The 16962-nt window shown below is 49.3% G+C and overlaps 1 long non-coding RNA gene across 1 annotated transcript; it reads left to right on the plus strand.

The window, feature by feature from the left end:
- The first annotated feature begins 3929 nt into the window (after positions 1–3929).
- On the plus strand, positions 3930–8132 carry LOC147123651 (uncharacterized). Its single transcript, XR_015080557.1, has 3 exons — positions 3930–4139; positions 4879–5009; positions 5132–8132. It is a non-coding gene; the product is annotated as an uncharacterized LOC147123651 (long non-coding RNA).
- Positions 8133–16962: the final 8830 nt, after the last annotated feature.

Raw genomic sequence — 16962 nt, forward strand, 5'->3', positions numbered from 1 at the left:
TACATGAGGGAGAAAGGAATAGAAGGATATGCTGATAGGATGGAGACTAGTGTGAAGCATGAATGCCGGCATAGACCAGTTGGGCCGAATGGCCTGTTTCTGTGCTGTAGATTCTATGTCATTCTATGTAAGATGAAATGGTTATTGCAGGAAAAGGTTGAATACATGAAGAACTTGGAATGTTTTGAACTTATCTGCTTTACCAAAGTGGCGTATACATGTGACACGTAGAATACATACTCCTTATCATGCTGTGCCAACTACAGCAACCATACAATTTTCCCAAGAGTGTGCATCAGAGGAAATCTCCCACATGGTTAAAGAATAAATTGATGTCAGTATGACAACAGTCAAATTCTCAAACAGTCAGTCGATACATTCATAAATATCAACCCTGAGATTGCACTGTGGGGTATTAACTAACACGCTTGTTTGAAATTCCTCTCTCTGCTATTTTAATGGCTGCTTTATGCTGATTAAAATAGGTTAATACTGCGATTAAAATAATGCAGAGAAAAATTTCAGACAAATGCATTAAGTGTTCATGCACTTCTAGGCTGTGATGCAGCATATTTGTGAGAAATGGGAAAATGGAGCAATGTCAGGTTAGTAAAAATGCTGCAATGCCAATTAATCCACTAGGTGGACTTTGAGCCAGCTTTGAAGTCAATTATTCTCTGTGTTAAACTTGAACTTTGAATAAAGCTAGTGTTGGTCGAATTCCATGCTGCCTGTTTTATTTCATCAGGTATACACAATAGGATTTATCAAAGACATTGCTGTATAAATCAATGTATTAATGGAACACATCAAAGTATTTCTCAATTATTCGTGACTTGCTTCAGGATTTATTAACGTTACTGTTTCTTTGATAAACTTTTTGATACTTTGATAAATATTTCAGCAAAAAATGCATCCATATTATAACAAAGACACGTAAATAGCCTGATCTTGAGTTGCATTATAAACATAGTTAATATAAACCCTGCATTACATTCATATTCACATACATATAATCTTGGCGTAAACAATCTTTCTTTGAATATGTTCAAGTTGTTAGGGTAGCCTGGTGCCACAATGTGCTGGTGTGCTGACAGATGCTCAAACGTAGCTCTTTGTCTGCGGTTAGCTCATTTATTTGGGTCATTTGAAGGATGCAACCAGGGTAGGCAAAGGAACTTTCCATCAGGAAGACAAGGAGTTTGCACCACTCTTGTAAGAGTCCCAGGGCTAAAACTTTGGGGGCTTTACGCCACCCGTTACCGTCAAAAAATGACGAAAAGAGGCCGGCTGCCGCTCTTTCGCCAGCTGGTGGCGGGTCCCATGGCGTCCTCCATTTTCCCCAGGCCCGGCAGCGCTGCCGGTAAGATCCATCGCCCTGCAGAGTAAAATGAGGGCGCGGTGACATCACTTAACAGCACCACGGTGAATTTGGACCTTTGCGCTGAGTTTAGCGCTGAGTCCTAAGCTCGCCAGGTAAACCCAACGTGCAAGCAGACTCTCAGAAGTGCTGTCAGCACCTCTTAAAGGGACACTTTCAGGTAAGTTTGCATTTAAACTTTTGGACCAAGTTTTTTAGATTTTACTGAAGTAGTGGCTTACTGCTATAGATGTTATAAGTTTTTGAAGTTTGTAGAGAGTACTGCTGGATGCTTGCAAGGCCTCGGATGGTAAAGGAAGGCCTCTAAGACAGAAAAAGCTGCAAATACTCAGCACGTCAGGCAACATCCGTGGAGAGAGAAACAGAGTTCACATCTTAGGTCAAGATGCTGCCTGACCTGCAGAGTATTTCCAGCATTTTATCCTGTCATTTCAGATTTACAGCATCCGCTCGCAGAGGGAAGAGGAAGACGCCGAAGAGGAGGAAACAGAAGAGGAGGAAGCAGAAGGAAGGATGCAACCCAGACAGCCCCTTTCTGGCTGGAATATCCGGGATGCAATCATTTGCCTGCAGTACCAGTGACCATAACCCCAATTCCCCTTTCAACATTAGTTCCACACCTTACCTTCCCTCTGTTACTGACCATCAACATATCCTCTTGGCCACATTGCTGAAATAAAAGCCACCACAAAGCAAACTTTTCAATCCAACTTTATACATCTATCCATCAAATATGACATCAAAAAATCAACTCATCACCTTAATGCATTCCCTTAGTGACAGTTTTGTGTGTGCCTTTGCTTATCCTACTGATGTCACGGAGTGCTACCCCAGTGGCTGCAGCATAGCTGGTGGAAGGCTGCTGACTTTCAGTGGGAGACACTGCAAATGGCCTTGCTGTCGACCTCGAGGTCTGGGAGTGTGAAATTGAGTGATGGTGTTTCTTCTTCGTCTTTTTCTTCCTCTTCACTCTCCTCTCCCTCTTCTTGGTCAACAATTGGCTGGGCAGGCTGCCTTTAACATAGAAACATAGAAGATAGGAGCGGGAGTAGGCCATTCAGCCCCTCGAGTCTGTTGCGCCATTTAATGAGATCATGGCTGGTCATCCAAATTCAGTACCCTGTCCCTGCTTTCTCCCCATATCCCTTGATCTCTTTTGCCTTAAGAAATATATCTAACTCCTTCTTGAATATATTTAATAAGTTGGACTCAACTGCCTTCTGTGGTAGAGAATTCCACAGGTTCACCACTCTCTGGGTGAAGAAATTCCTCCTCATTTCTGTCCTAAAAGGCCTACCCCTTATCCTTAGACTGTGACCCATGGTTCTGGATTCCCTGCCATCAGGAACATCCTTCCCGCATCTAGTCTGTCTAGTCCTGTTAGAATTTTAAACGTTTCAATGAGATTGCCCCTCATTCTTCTAAACTCTAGCGAATATAAGCCTAATCAACTCAATCTCTCTTCATACGTCATTCCTGCCATCCCAGGTATCAGTCTGGTGAATCTTCGCTGCACACCCTCCATGGCAAGAACATCCTTCCTCAGATAAGGCGACCAAAACTGCACACAATACTCAAGGTGTGGTCTCACCAAGGCCCTGTACAACTGCAGCAAGACATCCTTGCTCCTGTACTCGAATCCTCTCACTATGAAGGCCAACATACCATTTGCTTTCTTAACTGCCTGCTGCACCTGCATGCTTACCTTCAGCGACAGGTGCACTTACCCTTCTCCCAATCTATTGCCGTTCAAATAATAATCTGTCTTCCTGTTTTTGCCACCAAAGTGGATAACCTCACATTTATCCACATTATACTGCATCTGCCATGTAACTGCCCAATCACCCAACTTGTCTAAAACCTTAGGCGTGTGAAATGATGAAGGCACAAGGTTGGAGTTGTGGTGAGAGGAGGGCGCAAAAAAAAGAGGTACATGTGAGAAAGAGGATAATATATGAGGATACCAATATCTTGTATCCTTTCAGCCCCGCCGCTTGTCAAGGGCTCAGCCATGCCCCTGCCAAGAATGGCCTACGCCGTCTCCTCTAAGGGGGTGAGGTGAGGCTAGGAATGGGAGATGTGCCTTGTGATTGGTACAGATTATTGGTAGGTGAGTGATTGGGGTTGGGGGCGGGGGAGTCATGCATTGAGCAGTGTGAGAGGCTAGTGGTGCAGTTGGTAGAAGGCGGCTTTTGAAGATGCATTCACTGAACTTGACCACTGGTCTGAGGTCACGAAGCTTCTTTGGGTACTGGAGCCAGGTGGTGGGGGCGACACTGCCGGCAGTGATGGCCTCGGTGATCCAGTCCCACATCGTTCTTTCTGGAGGGCCTCCAGGCCCCTGTGGGTAGAGGATCTCTCTTGCATTGTTGACCCCCTGCACAAAGCTGGAGTGCTGCGTGCGAGATCCTGGGTGCCCCTTGCCTGGCTTGCTGCACCATTTGTGTCAGTGCTGTAGCACTTATCCCATTTTTTAAGGTTCGGAAGGGAATGGATCTTTAGGTGCTGAGGACTCCCATTTGGGACTTTTTAAAGTTAATTTATTTTTTAAAAGGCTGTATGGGCTGAAAACTGCACCTTTTCACTTCACTTTAATTTTTATTAGTTCTGAAGGCATTGCCCCTTTAATTCATTGTCCTTTTACTTACCCACAGTTCCTTGCGAACTCTATAGCCATGCTTCCAGATGCTGTTAGAAGCTGGAACGCAACTTCAGGATGGAAACTTTGACCTCCATGCCTGCAGGAGGGCGTTACACAGTAAGTTAGCGCTAGGCTAAAAATCTTTAGCCCCCAGCGCAAATTTTTCTCCGGTAGCGCTTCATCCATTTTCAGCAGCCACGAATCCGCACCGCCCCCCCCCCGCAATTTTTGAGCAGCATAAGCAAAGCCTTTGGAGTAGCTTGCCTTTGGGTCGCAACTGGTGCAAGTGGGAATTGTCGTGAAGCATGTCCGCATAATGAGGAAAGGAGAAAACAATATAAACATAGAAACACTGCCCTGTATGTGGGTGGAAAGACTCCTTTGGCAATAATTAGAACAATCACAATTATAAAAGTGCTCTTTTCTGAATTCTTATTTACCCTATTGTAAATTAAAAATATCCAGTGAGATAATGCAAATGAACCAGGTTGAGAAGTGTAAATGAAGCACTTGACTTTTGGTAAAAGTACACCTTATTGGGGTCATTTTCTAACTTCCTCACTGTTGACAGAGACTTGGGCTGTCAGGAGCGCAGTGCATATTGAATATCCAGGCATGTGCTGTGCACCGTTTCATGGTTGGAAAACCCTACACAGTGTGTGCCGACATTTTTGATATGTCCTCCTGGTGGATGAGACTCCTTGCCTGTAGTGTAAAGTCTAATAATGACCCCTTGTCAGAGGAAATGACAGATTTACCTAAAACCATGGAGTGAGAAAGAGAGGGGCGTTTAGCAGACAGGTGGAAAGACTCTTTTGGCAATAATTGTGTGCTTTATATTTTGGTTTATTCCTAGTTCTGCGATTCACCTTGTCAGTATCCAATGTAAGTGCAGCAGTGTTGGGTGAGAATAGAATTAACTGTATATGGAGGTGTTATACACCAGAAGTAGAAGAGGATATTCAGAAGGAGATTGATTCATCATGTGTAAGTAATCTATCAGCACTTCAGTCTGCACCTGTTATTTGATCTTTGACCTAAACCAGCACATCTTGATGGCTATTCTGAATGTTTTATGATCAACTAATAACTACCCTCCTCTCATTAAGTTTCTAGATGAGGAATGGTCACTAGATGAACTACTCTGAGAAGGAGGAACTTTGCCAGCTAGACAATAACTGCTATTGAATAGAAAGTGACCCTTGTTTTAACATCTACCTTTACATACTGTTGTTATTTTGTGAACATTATACAGTGATGTAATGTGTATTTCTGTGACTGTAAAAGCTATCAATTACATGTGACAAAGGCTAAAATGCTATAGATGTCAATATCACATTGCCTGGCATACTGTGACATGTGTATAATATCCACTCTTATTTGCGTCCAAGAGCCTTTTAGAAACAAAGTTGTCCTCAGTAAATAGAAACATAGAAACATAGAAGATAGGAGCAGGAGTAGGCCATTCGGCCCCTTGAGCCTGCTCCGCCATTTAATGCGACCATGGCTGATCATCCAAGTTCAGTACCCGGTCCCTGCTTTCTCCCCATATCCCTTGATCCCTTTAGCCTTAAGAAATATATCCAACTCCTTCTTGAATATATTTAATGAATTGGCCTCAATTGCCTTCTGTGGTAGAGAATTCCACAGGTTCACCACTCTCTGGGTGAAGAAATTCCTCCTCATTTCTGTCCTAAAAGGCCTACCCCTTATCCTTAGACTGTGACCCCTGGTTCTGGATTCACAGACCATCGGGAACATCCTCCCTGCATCTAGTCTGTCCAGTCCTGCCAGAATTTTATAAGTTTCAATGAGATCCCCTCTCATTCTTCTAAACTCCAGCGAGTACAAGCCTAATCGACCCAATCTCTCCTCATACATCATTCTTGCCATCCCAAGTATCAGCCTGGTGAATCTTCGCTGAACTCCTTCCATGGCAAGAACATCCTTCCTCAGATAAGGCGACCAAAACTGCACACAATACTCAAGATGTGGTCTCACCAAGGCCCTGTACAACTGCAGCAAGACATCCTTGTTCTTGTACTCAAACCCTCTCGCTATGAAGGCCAACATACCATTTGCCTTCTTAACCGCCTGCTGCACCTGCATACTTACCTTCAGCGACTGGTGCACAAGGACACCCAGGTCTCGTTACACTTCCCCTTCTCCCAATCTATTGCCATTCAGATAATAATCTGCCTTCCTGTTTTTGCCACCAAAGTGGATAACCTCACATTTATCCACATTATATTGCATCTGCCATGCATTTGCCCAATCACCCAACCTGTCCAAATCATCCTGTAGTTTCTCGGCCTCCTCCTCACAGCACACATGCCCACCCAGCTTTGTGTCGTCTGCAAATTTGGAGATATTGGCCTAGAAATTCACTGGCGCCCTGGGGCGCCAGTCTCGCCAGGGCGCCGGAAGTAGCGCCCCGGAAGAAGTCGCGGCCACCCACCGCAAATTCAGTTTGCGCACCCCAGAGGGAAGCGCGGCGCTACTCGAGGCGCCCCGCATCCCTCTTGGGGCGCTGCAACTGAAGTTCGCAGCACAACGTGCCACAGTGCCACACGCTGCGGCACGGTGCGCTGCGGTACTGCAGGCCTTCCTCCCCTTCTTAAAGGGGAGGGGCCTGCTGCAACGCGCTCGAAGAGCGCGAGTGCCGGCAAAAGAGCCCGGCACCGAGGAGAAGTGCCGGGCTCTTGGGACACAGCTGCCACTCCGCGGGGGGGCTGCTCAGGAGGCCGGGGACAGCGGTGCGGAGAGGTGCTGGCAGGCGGCCAGCAAAAAAAATGGCTGCCCCGCACCTCAGCAGCTCTACCGCCGCAGGTAGGCCCCCCTGAACCAGTCACAAATTGCGACCGGCGTTAAAGCAGGGGGCGCTACCAAATTTCACGATCGGGGCAGTAGCGGGGTGCTGTGCATACTGATGACATTATCGGTAGCGGCGCAGCGCTAACGGCTAGCGCCACCATTAGCGTCCCGCTAAATTTAGTTGGCGGCGTGGCCAGTGGCGCAAAACCCACTAAGTGCCCTCTTTGGGCGCTAACGGGTGGCGCAGCCCACTGAATTTCTAGGCCATTACATCTAGTTCCCTTGTCGAGATCATTAATATATATTGTGATTAGCTGGGGTCCAAGGACCGATCCCTGCGGTACCCCACTAGTCACTGCCTGCCACTCGGAAAAAGGCCCGTTTATTCCAACTCTTTGCTTTCTATCTGCCAACCAGTTCTCTATCCAAGTCAATGTCTCATGCACCATTCTTTAAAAGAAACCATTTGCCGATGAAACACTTTCTAAAGTCATATAGTCAGAAATCCTTCACTCGAATCCACACATAATTCATCCACACCTCAAACCTTTGGATAAAGACCCCACCTACTGTTTGAGGAGAAGTCTGAAGGTTCGGGAAGAAAGGTAAATGCGATCTCGTAGTTTTGGAGAGCTAACATCTAAGGGGCATAACATAGCCGAAGGGGGAGGGGGGAAAACAGAGAAGATATCACATCAATCGATGGATCTTCAAGGATTGCCACTAAAGGTTGAGGATGTGTAAAGAAGCGCACTAAAAGCATGAAGACACAGCTTGGTACAAGAGCTCGGTGTTGCTCTGAGACAACACAAGACAGAGACCCCTGTAGCCTCAGGCCGCTGAAAATGCCACAGGTGCTGTTCAGACGTCTTTGCACCGGGTACTGCTCGGCGACGACATGTCATTGCACCAGAATACTTCAGTTGGCTGGGCACAAGCAGACTTGCAAGTTGCTGAATGCACTGATTCACAAAGAACAGCCTTGTTTTTCACAGTTTAGCGATGTTACCAATTAGAACCCCTTGGAGCCCCCTGAATGGTAGCCTGGCAGAGTTGCTGGGATACCCTTATGTTGCTATGGGATACCCTTATGTTGCTATGGCTGACCTGCCGCCACTTCACTGAGAGGTGGTCCATGTGCCCCAACCTTCTAGTTATTCCTTCTCACAAAGTTAGACTTTTATATCAATGAACATCCTTTTCATTTTACTACATTAAAAAAGTCATACGGATTGTACAATACAGCATTGCCCTTCACCGCTCTGCAATCAGTCCTTTTTTCCCCCGATGCTAAAAAACTTGTCAATATTTCTAAAAAAAATTAAAGTATGTTGAAGAACCCCTTGTCTTGGTCTTTCAATTTCTAAAGTGTTCTGGCACATGCCAGAAGTACATTCACTTCACGAAGACAGACTATGCGTCATGGCTCCCTGCAGTTCTATAAATGTTCATATATAGCTGAAACTTTTTCGGAGGTTTATGACTCAGTATTAGTGTGAGAGATATTGGCCTAGAAATTCAGTTGTTAGCGCCAGCCGCTAGCGCCTTAAGAGGGCGAGAAGTGGGGCGCGAAGCGGCTAGCGCCCGGGCGCGGCGCGATCTGCGCCTCTCGTGAACTTGAGTGAAGAATTAGCGGCGGCGCAAAACTGCAGCGCCTACTCAGCTGCGCGCGCAGATCCTGACGTCATTTCATGGTGCAACGCCCTTGGTGCGCCCCAAACCGGAACTTCAGTGGCGCCCCCCTTTGTGCCTGGCGCTCCCAGCGACTGGTTGAGTGGAACGGTTCCCAGTCGCTGTGTGGCTGGGGGGGGGTGCTATTTAAAGGGGACTCTTCCTGCATTCTTTGTGGCAGCCATTTTGTTCCACTCCTTCTGTGTGACAGAGAGAGATTTGGAGAGAGACAAAGGGAGAGAGCTTTCTGCTTTGACTCAGCGCTTGCACAGGTACTTCTGGCTTCAGGCCAGAGCTTTGCAGTTGGATTGATTTTTCAGTGCCATAGCCTTGAGTGGCCACATATAATGGGGGCTGCAATGGGTGGAAACGTTGGGTTTCTGCATTGCATTGAAAGGGCTCAGAGACGCAGAGAGAGAGTGCCAATCATGGCCAGATGGAGAAGGGCCAACAGGCGTCGGCACAGGAGGCCTTACCCTCCCAGGGTATACCACCAGCACTTCTCCTACTTCAACATGTCTGAGGAGCAGTGCATTCGGAGGCTTCGATTCAGAAGGGAGGTGGTCACTGAGATCTGCCACCTGCTTCAGAGCGATCTGCAGCCTCAGCTGAGAAGCAGGATGTCTCTGTCGGTGGCGGTGAAGGTGGCAGTGGCTCTCAACTTCTATGCCACCGGCTCCTTCCAATCCACTACTGGGGACATTGCCAGTATCTCCCAGTTCGCGGTGCATTGCTGCATCCGCCAAGTCACGAATGCCCTCTTCAGAAGGAGACGTCAGTACATTTCCTTCCCCATGACCCTGGACAAGCAGCAAGAGCGTGCAATGGGATTTGCAAGAATAGCGGGCTTCCCCATGGTCCAGGGCGCCATTGACTGCACGCATGTGGCTTTGCGGGCACCTCTAGAGAATGCCGAGGATTACCGCAACCGGAAGGGCTACCATTCGCTGAACGTGCAGTTGGTGTGTGACCACAGGCAGCTCATACTAGCTGTCAATGCCCACTTTCCAGGCAGCAGCCACGACGCCTTCATCCTGCGCCAGACTTCTGTGGCAGACATTTTCGAAGCCCCGGCTCACCCAGGAGGCTGGCTTCTCGGGGACAAGGGCTATCCTTTGTGCACCTGGCTGATGACCCCGCCCATGCGCCCACCACCCCTGCTGAAGAACGACACAATGACAGCCATCAAGCGACCAGGAACATCATTGAGCACACAATCGGCATGCTGAAGCAACGGTTCCGCTGTCTGGACCATTCCGGGGGAGCCCTACAGTACTCGTCTGAGCGAGTCTCCCATTTCATTGTAGTGTGCTGCATGCTGCACAACCTGGCTATCCTCAGGACACAGCCACTGCCAGCAGACATTGGAGGACCACCAGAGGAGGAGGAGGAGGAGGAGCACCAAGACGGGAGGGGGGCACAAAGTGCAAGGGCCGTCCATCAGCGGCTTATTGCAAGTCGGTTCTAGGCCCCCTCTCAGGGAATGGCTTGTGCCATTGAAAGAACATGAATGGAGCTGCTCCGCAAACCCTGAGGCGGTCAAGGCAACAAAGAGTTCAAAGTGCAAACATGGACAATCTGAATAAAGACAATTTTTTATTTAACAAACTCTGTGCCCTTCCCGCATGACAAACAAAAACAGAGAAACCCCCAAAAAACAGTCAGACACATAACTGGCTCTCACAACCTGGAGAAAATGAACAAAGCAGTTGAACAAAAATGACCATGATCCTCGGCCTTCATAAAAAACAAACACAACATCCTCGGCCTTCATAAAAAACTCACACAACATCCTCGGCCTTCATAAAAAACAAACACAACATCCTCGGCCTTCATAAAAAACTAACACAACATTCTCGGTCTTCATAAAGAACTCAACATTTTGCCACACCTCCTACTTTTTGGCCTGCGAGGGTGATCCGCCTCGCTTGCGCGATTGGCCCCTTCCCGCCCTGCAGCTCCTCCTCAATGGGACCCCAGTGGCTGCAGCAAGGCTGGGGGAAGGCTGCTGAGGGTCAGATTGTGAGTCGGCAGATGCCCTTGGGGGCGGCCTGGACCAGCTCTGGGCCTGGAGGGCCCGGATGCTGACTGCTCCAACTCTGCTTGGGCGGCAGCAGTCTGTCCTACGGGTGGTGGCAGCTGCAGTGGAGGAGTGACAGTGTTGGCAGCAGGAATGCTGCCAACCTGACAGAGCACAGGCACTCCCTGGTCGACCGAGACACTGGCACTCGCACGGGCCAGCACTGAAGCATGCGCAGCAATCTGCTGACGCACAGACTGCTGGGCTGCTGCGGTGCGGCGAGGGCCCCGGCGATTTCTGGCCGATCCAGCGAGGGTGGCAGCAGTTAGTGCCCGTGTTGGCCTGATCTGTGTCTGCATCAGACCAGCCAGTGAATGCATGGCACGACTAAACACTTGCTGGAAGCCGCATGTGATGCAGCGACATCCTGCTGACTCCTGGCTTGTGATGCAGCGACGTCCTGCAGACTCCTGGCCTGTGCTGCCCCGAAGTCCTGCAGACTCCTGGCCTGTGCTGCCTCGAATTCCTGCACACTCCTGGCCTGTGCTGCCCTGAATTCCTGCACACTCCTTGCCAGTGACTCTATGGAGTCATGCATCCTTGCCACTGCAGCCATGAGCTCAATGTGCCTGCGCTCAGCCTGGGCGCCCATTTCACCAAGGAGCCGCACCTCCTCTGCGCTCACTGTAGCAGGACTGGAGGCCACACTCACCCTCCGGGGAGAAGGCCGCCGAGCTTCCCTACCCCTCCCGCGTTGCTGCAGCCCGCTGGGCCCCGGAGCTTCACCGTCATCAGACCCTTCCCCCCTGCTCCCCTCCAGGGAAGACGTGTCCCCATCATGGCCTTGGGCTGCCTCGGCTGAGGGTGGCACTGATGGTCCGGCTTCCTCTTCCTCCTCCTTGCCTTCCGATTCACTCACAGTGCCAGCTTGAGGGCCCACCTCCTCACCTAGCGAATCAGCATCTGAAAGCAGGGAGGCACAAGAGTTGCTTTAGTGTGAGGACAGGGTGGCAGCGAGGGAGGCATGAGTGCTGCAATGCACTGCATTGGTTCGAGAGTGGCAAAGGATGCTGGTGTGAGGCACAAGTGGAAAGAGAGAGGTCAAAAAGGTGATGACCTTACCATTGCTGTCCAGAGCAGGGTCGGCATCTCCAATGGTGACGGGGCCAATCAGCCGGCCTCCCATAATCCGCTCCACTCGCTGCTCCAGGTCGCTGAGGTCTTTAAGTTCAGGACGGCCTCCCCCGGTCTGTAGCTGCTGCCTCCGATTGTGGGCCAGCTTGCCCTGCAAGAGAAAGGACGGGCTCTGAGTACAGTGTCAAGCCCTGACCTTGCCTGCACTGCCTCCCATGGTGGAATAGCCCTGACAGTGTCAAGCCCTGATCTTGCCTGCACTGCCTCCCATGGTGGAATAGCCCTGACAGTGTCAAGCCCTGATCTTGCCTGCACTGCCTCCCATGGTGGAATAGCCCTGACAGTGTGTAAAGTGGTGAATGTGCATGTGATTTTCATGAGAGTCCCATAGGTGTTGGATGAGGGCTGGGCATTGGGGCTTTCAGGTCCCTTTGGCCAGAAACAGGTGCACATGCAGGGATGAAGAGGATACTGGAAAGGGTACTCACCCTGACAACCCGAGTGAGGTCATTGAACTTCTTTCTACATTGCGTGGGTGTCCTGGAGACCATGCTGCTGGAGATCACTCTGTTTGCCACCTCTCTCCAAGCTTTCCTGTATTCGCTGGCAGCGGCCTCCTGCCACTGTCAGGGAAGAGGATAGGTTGCCTGCGCTCCACTGTGCCAACCAGAACCTTCAGGGCACCCTCACTAAAGCGCTGCGCTCAATCCCTGGCCTTCTCCATGGTCGTGGGTGTTGCGTTGTTGAAGCAGGTCTGTCCAGGCCTAGATTCAGGGCTGCAGTGTGCAGGGCGTGGCTGCAAACCAAATCGACCCTCCCCCTTTAAGAGCTGACCGGCGCCAGCGTGTCTGCCTGCAATCGATAACTTGCCACACCTGCGCTGTGCCCGCCCTCGGTGGTAGTGCCTCGGCTCGCCGGCTTAGCGCCTTATGATAGTCGTGCACCACCTGCTTTAGCGCAGCAGCAACCTCTTGGGGCGATGCAACTCAATTTCGGCGAAGGTGGTGCTAAGTTGCGCCGGGCGCTAAATTTAGCAAACGCCCGGCTGTAGCGCCCCAAACGTGGCGATACTGAATTTCTAGGCCATTAAATTTTAGAAATCTGTGCTCATAGCTCACATAGTTAACATGAACAAAAACATGCATAAAATGACAGCTTATCCTGTTTTAGGAATGTCAGCTGTTGAATAATTATCTTGGTTGGTGTCTTAGTTGTATAATTGTGGGTTTCAATTCAATTAGGAAACTGTGGTCTTGCAGCCATGGCTCAGTTGGTAGCACTTTAGCTTCTGAGTCAGAAGGCTGTGGGTTCAAGTCCCACTCTAAGAGACTTGAGCACAAAAATGCAGGCTGACACTTCCAGTGCAGTACTGAGGGAGCGTTGCACTCTCAGAGGTGCTGTCTTTCAGATCTCATGGCCCTATTTAAAGGTGTCCTGGCCAATGTTTATCCCTCAGCCAACATCACTAAACCAGATTATCTGGTCATTATCACATTGCTGTGTGTTTCTTACAGTACATAAGTGACTGTACTTCATTGGCTGTAATGTGTTTTGGGATGGCCTGACTATATAAATGTAAGTTCTTTCTTTTATTCCTTCCAATGACACTGTCAGTGACAGGTACGTGGTAAGATTATTGCACTGTGGAGATCAGATTTTTTTTTTCCAAAATATATACTTTATTCATAAAATTTTTTGTTCAAGTACATGAAAATACGATTCACATCTGGTACAATACAAAGTAGCTTTAGTACATGGCACTCAATTTACAAATTACAATACATTTATCATTACATATATCAATGCTTGTTGGAATACATTACAATACACATCACAAATCATTACAGATGAAAGCAGTACATGGTACATGGTGCATGGCACTCTCTTTACACAAGCAGGTACATTTTCATCGAGCCACTGTGGAGATCAGATTATTCTAGGATTCAATTAGGTCAGCTTTTCTTTTATTCATTCACAGGATGTGGCCGTCGCCGGCAAGGCCAGCATTTATTGCCCACAAGAAGGTGGCGGTGAGCCGCCTTCGTGAATACAACTGAGTGGCTTGCTGAACCAGATGGGTTTTTACGACAATCCCATAGTTTCACGGTCATCATTACTGATACTAGCTTTTTATTCTGGATTTATTTAATTGAATTTAAATTCCCCAGCTGCCGTGGAGATTTGAACTCGCGTGGGATCATTCGTCCAGGCCTCTGGGTTACTAGTCTAGTAACATAACCACTATGTGCCATTCCAAAGAACAAAATTTCCTTAACCTATCCCCATAACTTAAATTCCTGATACCTTTAATCATCTTGTTTCATCAAGCCTCGACATTGTCAAGAGCTATAATACCCTCAATTTAAGACGCTCAATCAGATGTCATTTGAAATCATTTACATTTACCATTCTTAACGAGTAGGAATCAGCCACAATTGAAAGCCATTAAAAAGCTCAGGCCATCATTGTCTGAGAAGTTAAGTTTCTAACGTGCTAAATGCAGAGGACTGCAGCAAATACCGTAATAATTTAAAATGCACCTCCTCAGAGTCTTTTGTTCCTTTTTTTTAACCTGCTTTTTATAAAGTTGCCAAGAATCTGTAGTGAAATATGACATACGAATAAGATGCCATGTCCATCATTTATAGTAAATGTGGTTGATGTAAATAAGCTCATTAGTGATCCTCTGACTTCTGGAACAATCTTATTTCAAATGTATCTCTATGTCTACACAGACGCTCCTTCCACATTCAGCACCTTAGAGTTGTACCTAGATGCTATCACAGAGGGCACGAGTGGGGATGCTGAGATGTCTGGTAAAGGGGAATACATTAGTGTCCCTGAAGACAAGGGGTCCAAGTGCTACTTGGTGGAAGGATGCTTCAGAGGGCCAGCTCTGTATATTGTACCTCATTAAACCTTCAAAACTATGAGCGTGAAGGGGTTCATGGTTTCCCAAGGGTTGATCAGGAAACGTGCAGACATTGCTTTAGGAAACAAAAAGCGGTTGTAGGGAAATTCATTCTCAGACTTAGAGTTTTTAGGGAAGAAATTGGTTTTGTGCCGGTTCGCAGCATGAAGTAGGCGGAGAGTCTGGAACACCCGCCCGAAGACGGAAACTTGAGGCTCGCTCCAAACTGGGCCTCGGGCCTTATTTCCATAATACCGGCAACCTTTGAACAGGCATTAGGCTTCAGTGAGCCTATAAATGACCAAACGCCTGCTTTAGGTGGGCTCCCCGGGCGCATGGAATTCGCCAGCTGCCACATTGCTAGCTGACGCATTGGGCAGGGGTGGTGGGGATCAAGCATTGGAGTTCACGCCCGGAAATTGGTCCCACAACATGAATTTTGAGCTCCAAAGACAGCCGCGATGGGCCCAATTTCTTCATTTTTCTTCCTTAAAGCTGTGCTGTGTTGCTTTGGGATTATTCTGGAGATACCCATGGTAACACGAGAGGAACAAGCATTCCAATGGTATCAGCAACACACTGCTTCTAGCAAATGTAACTTGCTAATCCATGGCATGTTATGATGAGGTGAATGACAGACTTTGGACTGTGGCATTTTGTATCTTTGAAATGCCTATAACAATGCTTTCCACTGGAAGGCTATGCATATGTTACACGCCTCATCTTGGTTCTCCCAAAGCCCTTGCTGTTAGCTGAAAAGACTCACCAGGTTACAGGCTACAGATCCAGCATGTGTTTATACTTTTAACTCACATTTTTTATATTGGACAGCAAGACTGGCCATTCACAAAGCACACCAGGAATTGCTGTTTATAATTCTGCACTCCTGTGTATTGATGAATTTTCTTAGGGATATGGGGATAGTGCGGGAAGGTGGAGTTAAGGTAGAAGATCAGCCATGATCTTATTGAATGGTGGAGCAGTCTCGAAGGGCTAAATGTCCTTCTCCTGCTCCTATTTCTTATGTTCTTATGTCATTAATGCAGACTAAGTGACCTAGAGAAACTATTTTAGGATCAATCAAAGTACGCAGAATTTCCTTTTGTTGTATACAACAATGTATAGCATGAACTCATCACATTTTCTCAGGTAACTTTGAAAACAAAGACTACGGCCTAGAAATTGGCAGGCCAGGGTAAACTGGTCCCAATCGATCCCTGAGCCGGAACAGGTAGGCCCGAAGCCTACCCGATATTGGACATCGGAAATCAGTTACATAAAGCCGGTAAGCTGCAGAAGCCTGCTGGGTTGTGTTGCCAGCAGCAACCCTCAGGTAAGTCCTGGGAGAGGGGAGGCAGTGATTGGAGAGCGGGAGGGTGATCAGGAGAGGGGAGGAAGCGACTGGAGAGAGGAAGGGTGATCGGGAGAGGGGAGAAAGCGATCGGAGAGAGGAAGGGCAATCAGGAGAGGGGGGAAGCGATCAGGAGGAAGGGGACTGATCGGGAGGGAGGGGACTGATCAGGAGGGAGGGGACTGATCGGGAAGGCGGAGAGTGATCGGGAGGGAGGGGAGTGATCGTGAGGGAGGGGGCTGATCGGGAGGGCGGGGAGTGATCGGGAGGGAGGGGCGTGATTGGGAGGGAGGGGATTGATCGGGAGGGCGGGGAGTGATTGGGAGGGAGGGGATTGATCGGGAGGGCGGGGAGTGATCGGGAGGGAGGGGACTGATCGGGAGTGAGGGGAGTGATCGGGAGGGAGGGGAGTGATCGGGAGTGAGGGGAGTGATCAGGAGGAGGGGAGTGATCGGGAGTGAGGGGCGTGATCAGGAGGGAGGGGACTGATCGGGAGGGAGGGGAGTGATCGGGAGGGAGGGGAGTGATCGGGAGGGAGGGGAGTGATCGGGAGGGAGGGGAGTGATCGGGAGGGCGGGGAGTGATCAGGCGGGAGGTGAGCGATCGGGAGGGAGGGGACTGATTGGGAGGGAGGGGAGTGATCGGGAAGGCGGGGAGTGATCGGGAGGGAGGGGACTAATCGGGAGGGCGGGGAGTGATCGGGAGGGAGGGGAGTGATCGGGAGGGCGGGGAGTGATCGAGAGGGCGGGGAGTGATCGGGAGGGATGGGAGTGATCGGGAGGGAGGGGAGTGATCGGGAGTGAGGGGAGTGATCGGGAGGGAGGGGAGTGATCGGGAGGGTGGGAGTGATCGAGAGGGAGGGGACTGATCGGGAGGGAGAGGAGTGATCGGGAGGGCGGGGAGTGATCGGGAGGGCGGGGAGTGATCGGGAGGGAGGGGACTGATTGGGAGGGCGGGGAGTGATCGAGAGGGAGGGGAGCGATCGGGAGGGCGGGGAGTGAGGGGACTGATCGGGAGGGCGGGGAGTGATCGAGAGGGA

This window comes from Somniosus microcephalus, chromosome 2 (genome assembly GCF_052327205.1).
Source record: "Somniosus microcephalus isolate GS21.2 chromosome 2, FLI_Smic_1.0, whole genome shotgun sequence".
NCBI classification, from domain to species: domain Eukaryota; kingdom Metazoa; phylum Chordata; class Chondrichthyes; order Squaliformes; family Somniosidae; genus Somniosus; species Somniosus microcephalus.